The following is an 11,157-nucleotide window of genomic DNA, read 5'->3' on the forward strand; positions in this document are numbered from 1 at the left end:
CCCTAGACCTCCTCTGTAACTCAAAACATGGAACCTGTAGGGTTTTTTAAACGTCGCCTATGGAGATTTTTAAGGGTAAAAGTTTGACGCCATTCCACGAGCGGGTGTAATTTTGTAGCGTGACATGTTGGGTATCAATTTACTCGGCATAACATTATCTTTCACAATATAAAATAAAAATTGAGCTAATTTTACTGTTGTCTTATTTTTTAATTAAAAAAAAAGTGCTCTTGTAAGACCGCTGCGCAAATACGGTGTGACAAAAAGTATTGCAATGACCGCCAATTTATTCTCTAGGGTGTTCGAAAAAAAAAATACAATTTTTGGCGGTTCTAAGTAAATTTTCTAGCAAAAAAACTTGTATTTTAACTCATAAACACCGAGTCTGAAAAACAGGCTCGGAGCTGAAGTGGTTAAAGTGTAAGTAAACCCTCCTGTTGTTTTCAGCCAAGGAAGCTGCCATCTTTGCCTCTGTTTAATTCACAACTGCCATGATGCTGCACATGTGATCAATTATGACACCAGCCATTGGATGGTTTGACAGTTTGGTTGAGAGCACAACCAATGGGAGTGCTGCATTTCCGGCACATGCCGGAAATGAAACTGTTTTATGGCTGGGTTTACTACCGCTTTAATGATGATGATGATGACCATGAGCACATAATGGGGAGTCTGGGGACTGAGCCTCGGCCTGTGTGATGTGTCAGTGTGTGTGCCGGGGGATGGCTTGTCTGTGGACCGGCGTCGGGATTACTCTTTCTGCACTGGCTCAGCCTCCTCGGTGATTAGTCTCTCCCTCAGGCTGCAGCACGGCACTTACTGAGGGAAGGGAGCCGCATTACAATTGAATCCATCCGCCGAGGAAAGCATACAGTGAGCACAAGGTACACTGGTGCAGAGCAGGGATTGTATGCCTGCGCCCGAAAATGGAGAAAAAGTCCCTCTTCTGCTCTCACCTCCTGGGCCCCTCTGTTAACCTGATGGGGCCCAGGAAGGTACTAAATACCTTGCCAATCAAGTAGGTGCAGGTTAATAAATTTATTTAGCTAATTAGTTTTTTTAGGTAGATATTAACCACTTAAAGACCAGCCTCGTTTTGAGATTTTGGTGTTTACATGTTTAAAAAATTTTTTTTTGCTAGAAAATTACTTAGAACCCCCAAACATTATATATATTGTTTTTTTTTTCTAACACCCTAGAGAATAAAATGGTGGTCATTGCAATACTTTTTTTCACACCGTATTTGCGCAGCGGTATTACAAGCATACTTTTTTTGGAAAAAAATTATTTTTTGACTTTTTTGAATAAAAAAAATAAGACAACAGTAAAGTTAACCCAATTTTTTTTATATTGTGAAAGATAATGTTACACCAAGTAAATTGATACCCAACATGTCACGCTTCAAAATTGCGCCCGCTCGTGGAATGGCGTCAAACTTTTACCCTCAAAAATCTCCATAGGCAACGTTTAAAAAATTCTACAGGTTGCATGTTTTGCATTACAGAGGAGGTCTGGGGCTAGAATTATTTCTCTCACTCTAACAATCGCGGCGATACCTCACATGTGTGGTTTGACCACCATTTTCATTTGCGGGTGCTACTCACGTATGCGTTCGCTTCTGCGCGCGAGCGCGTCGGGATGAGGCGTTTTAAAAAAAAAAAATTCCTATTTATTTTACTTGATTTTATTTATTTTTACACTGTTTTTTTTTTTTTTTTTAATTTGGGTCACTTTTATTCCTATTACAAGGAATGTAAACATGCAATAAAAAAAAAATTGGCACTCTATCACGGCTCTGGCTGGCACTGTCACAGTGTGTCTCATAGCATGGCTGCTGGATGCTGATTTTGTTAAAGTGGAGTTCCACCCACTTTTACAACTCTTCAGCATCCCTCACTAAACTGTGCACTGTAAACGAATTGGATATTTAAAAAAAAATTTTCTCAGCACCTACTGTATATCTGCTTTATTCATTTTTCACTTCCTCCTCCCTGGCCGTGGCCCATCGCATCATTTTCTGTTTGCAAGGCCTTCTGGGAAGGGGCGGCAACTTCCTCTGACACTGCCGTTGCTATGGAAACCTGACCTGAACCCCATTACACTGCTTGTGCTGCACTGAGCATGTGCAAGATCTGCAAGGATGAGATCCAGGAAGAAATACAGTCTGGCTTCAGATGCCCACACTTAAGATGGCCACGGCCTGCTGTAAGTTTATAAAATAAACTACTGCTACTAACAAAACAGACCTTAGTTTACAGACTAACTTTACTAGAATACATTAAGATTGTGTATTATAGGGGTATTTTTATTTAAAAAGTATAATAACACCACTTTAACTTATGACCAATAAGTGCCTGCTGCCTGTGAGTTGATACCATCCATTATGTCAGAGAGACAGACACAGTGCAATGTAGTCTATTCAAAGACACCCCCAAAGCACACCTGTGTTGAAGCCTTGAAGGCACTGGCAGCCCCATGATCAGATCCGCTTCCCCTCTGTTCCTGCTGCTGGACACCATCAGCTGAGCTCAGCTGCCTCTCTCTGCCCATCGTCGCTGCCACCCACCTCACCCTCTCTCAAGTCTCACTCTCTGGGCCCCGGCTACTACTGGGTGGGGAGCGGAGGAAGATCAATCTACCGGGAAGGCAAGGAGATAAACAGGCAGGCAGCTGGCTGTGACTTGAGCCAAGGCAGAAGAACATGCAAGTGGAGCTGAATGGGCATGCACGTAAAACTGAAGAAATGGTCCCTTCACTCTGACTAGCATATGATCATCAGAAAGGGGCACAGATAATGGAAAAAATACACCCCCCTATGCTAGTAGGTGCGGTGGAGCGTGGGGGGGGGGGGGTGTAATTCAGAATTATTATTATTTAATTCTGCACTGACTGTCTTTGAAATTGCTCCAGCTCCTGTTCAAATCCAATCCGGGGACAAAACCGGTAACAGACCTGGTCCAGGGACAGTGTCCTCAATTCGGGGACTCTCTCCGGAAACCGGGGATGTCTGGTCTCCCTACCATAGGAGGGCTGTGTTTGCCTGCACAGGGATGCATAGGTGTTCCATGCATTCCCCAGCAGGCAGTCCAGTTCACGTCAGTTGCATATGTAGCACCCTCTACCATAGGTAGGTGCTAGATGTGTAGTGTTTTGTAGGATCTGTCAGTGCAGGTCAATTTAAGCAGGCCTATGCTGCGAGGTAGGCCTGTTTGTTTTTGATCTTGGGGGCAGGGAGGGGTTAGTGTAGCAGTGGGTGTGACTGACATGTACTTCAGCTTTTGGGCGCCTCCCCTGCTTTTAGTGAAAATGCTCTGGAAGAGGGGCAGGGCTGAGAGTTGGAGTACTTGTGAGGAGCCCTGACCAATCCCCAACTAGGATTGGCAGGGGGCAGGCCTCCTACATAATCCCAAAGTCAACCTGCTAGGGAGGAGTTGTCAGCTGGGTGAACTGAAGGATATAGTACTAGACTGCGTGCAGGAGGAACTCCCCCATCTTGGGGGGGGGACGACTCAGGTGGGGGAGCCCGGGAGCCTCTTCTTACACAGTCATGGAGAGGTGTCCTGGAACAGGAGCTAGACAAGCAGTTGGTCCACACGGTCGGGGTAAATCCTTCAGGAAAGAGCAGGAGTCGGTGAGTGAAGCACAGTGGAGATCTGGAAGAGGCATGCCAGGGGAGCTGGGTGCAGAGCCAGAGGGGTTTTGGGGTTTTGTGACAAATCATTGCAGCCTGAGGGCGCAGGTTTTGCAAGCAGGGCTTGCTGGGATCAGTACTCCATCATCAAATATCTTTTCCAATAATGTTCATGGCCATCAAGAAGGGGTAATGCAGGCCCCTGGCCTATGAAGAATCATCAACTGAAACTACTTCTAGGACTTATTCAGAGTGAGGCCTAGTTAGCTCAAGATGGTGGGACAGGATTTCTAATGCTGTGACAGGAAAGTTATGTGCAGGAGGAGAAGTGTCCTGGAGGTAGAAGTCTGCAGGGAGAGTGCAGAGGAGGAGAATGGTCTGAAGTAATGCTGTCAAGATTAGAGTCCACCATTTTTGTTCTATCCAAGGAAATGTAAAGCAAAACCGCTATAACATTTTCAAAGTAATGAGGAAACCACTATGACATTTTCAATGTAAAGCCGGAGCTGCTATAACATTGCAAATACCAATTTATCCTATGGGCATCCCATATGGCTTCCCCCAACCAAGTTCAGTCCCCCAAATAAAACAACAAAACAAAGCAAAAGACTTTTCATTGTCTACAAAGTGTGACGTATGGATGTCTGGCAGCAGGGTGAAGAATATGCGTGGATGTTAGTAACTAGTAGCAACCAACCGCTACACATAGTTGGCAACATTGTAAAAAAAATTGTAGGGACACTTTTTTGTCTGTAGGCAGAGTCCTATTATAATCAGGGGGCGGGGCATTCATTTGTAGGTGTGATATAGTGGGGGAATTCTGTATCAGTCAGAGGCTTTGCAGGGACGGCTGACATTGCAGCGTAGGAGCAAGTAGTATCCAACACTGCTGGAAGTTTCAGATTCCTACTAACTTTGCCAAGCTTTGCCATTTTATATAAGTAAATGAAAACAAGCAGGGAATTTGTAAAAGCTGCTATAGGTGTTTATTGTTTTTATCTTATTGAAATATGTATTTTAATTGCTTCCCACCTGCCCTGGCATTCCTTTAAAAAGTTCTGAATGCCCTGGAGGGTTTGAAGATTAGTGATCATGTGAGCACTGTGATTGGCTATCACAGTGGTCAGATGATTGAGAATCTGTTCTGTCCGATCATTACTGGTGGCCAGGGGTAAACATCAGCCACCCAGTGGCACATATATGCAGCAGCAAACGGGTGGGCTTTAACTCAAACTGGCCACATACAGTGGGGCAAAAAAGTATTTAGTCACCAATTGTGCAAGTTCTCCCACTTAAAAAGATGAGAGAGGCCTGTAATTGTCATCATAGGTATACCACAACTATGAGAGACAAAATGTGGAAACAAATCCAGACAATCACATTGTCTGATTTTTGAAAGAATTTATTTGCAAATTATGGTGGAAAATAAGTATTTGGTCACCTACAAACAAGCAAGATTTCTGGCTCTCACAGACCTGTATCTTCTTCTTTAAGGCCCCTTTCACACTGGGGCGGTTTGCAGGCATTATTGCTCTAAAAATAGCGCCTGCAAACCGCCCCTAAACAGCCTCCGCTGTTTGTTCAGTGTGAAAGCCCTCGGGCTTTCACACTGAAGCGGTGCGCTGGCAGGAGAAGAAAAAATCTCCTGTCAGCCGCATCTTTGGAGCGGTGAAGGAGCAGTGTATTCACCGCTCCTAAACCACTCCTGCCCATTGAAATCAATGGGACAGCGCGGCTATACCGCGGTAATACCGCGGCTATAGCCGCGCTATACGAGGAGTTTTAACGCTTTTTCGGCCGCCAGCGGGGGGTTAAAACCGCACCGCTAGCGGCCGAATACCGCGGTAAAACAACGCTAAAAATAGCGCTGTTTTACCGCCGACGCCCCCTACCGCCCCAGTGTGAAAGGGGCCTAAGAGGCTCCTCTGTCCTCCACTCATTACCTGTATTAATGACACCTGTTTGAACTTGTTATCAGTATAAAAGATACCTGTCCACAACCTCAAACAGTCACACTCCAAACTCCACTATGGTGAAGACCAAAGAGCTGTTGAAGGACACCAGAAACAAAATTGTAGACCTGCACCAGGCTGGGAAGACTGAATCTGCAATAGGCAAGCAGCTTGGTGTGAAGAAATCAACTGTGGGAGCAATAATTAGAAAATAGAAGACATACAAGACCACTGATAATCTCCCTCGATCTGGGGCTCCATGCAAGATCTCACTTTGTGGGGTAAAAATAATCACAAGAACGGTGAGCAAAAAATCCCAGGACCAAGGTAACAAAGGCTACCATCAGTAACAAACTACGAAGCCAGGGACTCAGATCCTGCAGTGCCAGACATGTCCCCCTGCTTAAGCCAGTACATGTTGGGGCCCATCTGAGGTTTGCTAGAGAGCATTTGGATGATCCAGAAGAGGATTGGGAGAATGTCACATGGTCAGATGAAACCAAAGTAGAACTGTTTGGTAGAAACACAGAAACACAACTCGTCGTGTTTGGAGGAGAGAGAATGCTGAGTTGCAACCAAAGAACACCATACCTACTGTGAAGCATGGGGGTGGCAACATTATGCTCTGGGGCTGTTTCTCTGCAAAGGGAACAGGACTGATCCGTGTACATGAAAGAATGAATGGGGCCATGTATCATGAGATTTTGAGTGCAAACCTCCTCCCATCAGCAAGGGCATTGAAGATGAAACATGGCTGGGTCTTTCAGCATGACAATGATCCCAAACACACCGCCGGGGCAACAAAGGAGTGGCTTCGTAAGAAGCATTTCAAGGTCCTGGAGTGGCCTAGCCAGTCTCCAGATCTCAACCCCATAGAAAACCTTTGGAGGGAGTTGAAAGTCCGTGTTGCCCAGCGACAGCCCCAAAACATCACTGCTCTAGAGGAGATCTGCATGGAGGAATGGGCCAACATACCAGCAACAGTGTGTGACAACCTTGTGAAGACTTACAGAAAACGTTTGACCTCTGTCATTGCCAACAAAGGATATATAACAAAGTATTGAGATGAACTATTGACAAAATACTTATTTTCCACCCTAATTTGCAAATAAATTCTTTCAAAAATCAGACAATGTGACTGTCTGGATTTTTTTCCACATTTTGTCTCTCATAGATGAGGTATACCTATGATGACAATTACAGGCCTCTCTCATCTTTTTAAGTGGGAGAACTTGCACAATTGGTGGCTGACTAAATACTTTTTTGCGTCACTGAGTGGATGATTTTTTTTTGTGCCGAGAGACATGATCACTGATCCTTCCTGCCCAGGTTTTCAGAACCTTTTACAGAGACGTGGGGCAGGCGAGACATTTTTTTGCCTATGGAAATTTTTATAAACTCACTGTGGCAACAGGTTAATAAAATGTAAAGAGTAAGTTAACCTTTTCAGGTGAACTAACTCCAAATATCCTGGCCAACCTCCTGGACCCCACTGTTCATATCGGCCATGATGCTCCAGAGTGGCATTCTGTACACCAGGAGTCTCCAAACTTTCAAAAAATATAGGGCCAGTTTACGTTCCTTCACACTTTAAGGGGGGCCGGACTTTAGTTAGCGGGAGTAGAAAATACCCTGGCATCTTTGGGAGTAAACAATGGTTTGGTGGTCAGTTGAAATAAAACAATTACATCATTGGTGTAAGTGGGAGGGATGATGCCCCATCATTGGTGTCAGTGGGAGGAATAATGCCCCCCTATCATTGGTGTCAGAGGGAGGAATAATACCCCCCTATCATTAGTGTCAGTGGGAGGAATAATGCCCCCCATCATTGGTGTCAGTGGGAGGAATAGTGCCCCCCATCATTGGTGTCAGTGGGAGGAATAGTGCCCCCCATCATTGGTGTCAGTGGGAGGAATAGTGCCCCCCATCATTGGTGTCAGTAGGAGGAATAGTGCCGCGTCATTGGTGTCAGTGGGAATATTAGTTGCCCATCTCTGGTTTCAGTAGGAGGAATAGTGCCCAGTCTTTGGTGTCAGTGGAACAAATAGTGCTTTGCATCGGTGGAATAAATAGTGCCCCAAGGGCCAGATAAAGGCAAGCAAAGACAGGCCACAGTTTGGAGGCCCTGTTGTACACCATACACAGACCCAGAGTGAATATCCATCATAATGCTTGCAATGACAAGCGCTCATTTGTCAGTGCCACCACATGACCATGCTGACCAATGAAAAGCACATTTGAGGCTTCATCTTCCAGTCCCAGAAGTGCTTCTTATTGGTCAGCACGGTCATGTGGTGGCACTGACCAATGAGCGCTTGCTATTGTGAGCATTGTGATGGACGCTTACTCTGGGGCTGTGTACTGGAGTGTATGGGCTGCTACATCAGCAGCACAGGGCATCACAACTGCTATGTGTAGCGGGGTCTGGAGGGGTGGCCAGGATACTTGGAGTTAGCACCATTAGCTTAGCTCTCTGTCACACTTTATTGATGATTCAACTTTTTGTTGTAGTGCCATGCTCTAATATGAGCTGAGGATCTTGAGACAGGAAATAAGGCTTATGGTGATAGAACTTCTGTCATAGTCACCTTTAGAGTCCGGACCCCATGATTTTATTTTCACTGACAATGTTGTCAATTTTTAATGGTGTTGGGCGGTGGCTCTGTTTTTATGATGTGATGCATTTTTCATTACTTTAATATTATTAATGGTTTTCAAAAAAGATTGCGTATTTTTAGTCATTCTGCTTGGATTGCTTTGGTACCTCCTTTCTTTAGGGGTCTTTGCCCTTTTAATTTTTGCTACTTGGAGTTAGTTCACCTTTTTTTATTTTTTCTCAAAAAGGTGAATTTACCTTTTAATACAGAAAGTTTGGATTTTGGGTGATATCCTTTATTGGCTAAATTAAAGCTGAACTCCAGGAATGATTGTATTCTATACTTACCATATATACTCGAGTATAAGCCGACTCGAATATAAGCCGAGGCACCTAATTTTACCACAAAAAAACTGGGAAAACTTATTGACTCGAGTATACGCCTAGGGTGAGAAATGCGCAGCTACTGTAAGTGGAAAAGAGAGTCAACAATGCCCATTTGCAGCATCACTGTGCCCATTTGCAGCCATAGGTCCCCTGCACTTCAAACTCCTATAGAGTTCCTAGATGCCCCCTAGCTGTAGCCAAAATTTGGGGTCTCTGGACCCAAAAGGTCCCGAAATTACATTGCTGCAGATGGACACAGTTGACCGACTTTGGGGCCCCGTATCTCTGGTATTTGGTATCTTTGGTGCTAGGATCCCCAAATTTGGTGTGCAAACCCAGTGGAACTAGCACTACAACATATCCAAAGCTGTGGTTCCTAGCACCGAGTGGCCCCGAGATACGGGGCCCCAAAAACGGTTCAGAAAATGTCAAGCACTTCTGCAGCAGAAAATGACATTTTCAGAACCGACTGTCATAGTCACCTTTAGAGTCCGGACCCCATGATTTTATTTTCACTGACAATGTTGTCAATTTTTAATGGTGTTGGGCGGTGGCTCTGTTTTTATGATGTGATGCATTTTTCATTACTTTAATATTATTAATGGTTTTCAAAAAAGATTGCGTATTTTTAGTCATTCTGCTTGGATTGCTTTGGTACCTCCTTTCTTTAGGGGTCTTTGCCCTTTTAATTTTTGCTACTTGGAGTTAGTTCACCTTTTTTTATTTTTTCTCAAAAAGGTGAATTTACCTTTTAATACAGAAAGTTTGGATTTTGGGTGATATCCTTTATTGGCTAAATTAAAGCTGAACTCCAGGAATGATTGTATTCTATACTTACCATATATACTCGAGTATAAGCCGACTCGAATATAAGCCGAGGCACCTAATTTTACCACAAAAAAACTGGGAAAACTTATTGACTCGAGTATACGCCTAGGGTGAGAAATGCGCAGCTACTGTAAGTGGAAAAGAGAGTCAACAATGCCCATTTGCAGCATCACTGTGCCCATTTGCAGCCATAGGTCCCCTGCACTTCAAACTCCTATAGAGTTCCTAGATGCCCCCTAGCTGTAGCCAAAATTTGGGGTCTCTGGACCCAAAAGGTCCCGAAATTACATTGCTGCAGATGGACACAGTTGACCGACTTTGGGGCCCCGTATCTCTGGTATTTGGTATCTTTGGTGCTAGGATCCCCAAATTTGGTGTGCAAACCCAGTGGAACTAGCACTACAACATATCCAAAGCTGTGGTTCCTAGCACCGAGTGGCCCCGAGATACGGGGCCCCAAAAACGGTTCAGAAAATGTCAAGCACTTCTGCAGCAGAAAATGACATTTTCAGAACCGACTTTGGGGCCCCATATCTCGGGGCCACTTGGTGCTAGGAATCCCAGCAAGTGGCCCCGAGATACGGGGCCCCAAGATTGGTTCAGAAAATGTAATTTTTTGCTGCAGAAAAGTGCTTGACTCGAGTATAAGCCGAGGGGGGCACTTTCAGCACAAAAAAATATGCTGAAAAACTCGGCTTATACTCAAGTATATACGGTACATTGGTTCAGCTGGCACACTGTAAGTATGTATATCTTATGCTTGATGGACCACTGGTGAAGCTGAAAAGCACTGTAGTAGTTGGCGTTACTACAGTGATTGTTGCGATCTTCCTGGGCTTGGTGAGGTTCATAGGCGTGCGCAGAGGGTGTGCCAGGTGTGCCTGGGCACACCCTAATCACCAAGGTTGCCAACCATGCAGTGTCTGTAAAAAGCCAGAGGCTACAGATGCTCCATGTCTCTGCTGCCTCCTTAGCCAATGGTAACGACACCGCACAGCCCCCTTCCCCAGCGTGCCTTATTTAACATTACAACAGAAGGTGCTGGCAGCTGGAACAGGCAGGAGAGGTAGGAATAAACACAGCCTGCAGTGTGGGACAGACTTCAGTCTACCAGGAGAAGGTAAGCACAATGTAGTCAGTACACATACAAACACATAAATGCATGTGTGCTTGAGCTTTGGGGTGCACACCCTAATGCAATAGGTTGTGCACACCTATGGTGAGGTTCTATGCATGCCTATTTTCCTATGCACACTGACCACAGGGGGTGGCTCACTCAGCATCTCTGCCATTCATAGAAGGCATTCTCTGATTGGACATGGTGGTGATGACACAATCACTACCTTGTCCAATCAGAGGATGCCTTGTATTAATTGAAAAAAATAGAAGACGTTCTATGAGTAGCGGCAGTGCTGTACAAGCGACCCTCTGGGGTCATTGTGCAATGGGGCAGCTGCTCAGAGAGAACCCAAGCATGGCCCAGAAGATTGTGGCTATCATTGTATTAGCACCAATTACTACACTGACTTTAAACTTCCCCAGCCCCCGTCAGGTGTGAGATATGCACACTTACATCGTGCCAAGCTGGACCAATGTAATAATTGCAATAAGGATTATTCCTGGAGTTCAGCTGTAAGTTATTAAAGATGTAAGCTTTTGGGACCCCTTCAGTCTCTTTGTCAGGCTTTATAGAATACAGTAAAGAGTTTCACCTAAACTAAAAGTTTAGAACTGGTAACAGAGTCCCTTTAAATTGATGTATT

The sequence above is a fragment of the Aquarana catesbeiana genome, linkage group LG03, assembly GCF_042186555.1.
Source record: "Aquarana catesbeiana isolate 2022-GZ linkage group LG03, ASM4218655v1, whole genome shotgun sequence".
In the NCBI taxonomy this organism is placed as follows: domain Eukaryota; kingdom Metazoa; phylum Chordata; class Amphibia; order Anura; family Ranidae; genus Aquarana; species Aquarana catesbeiana.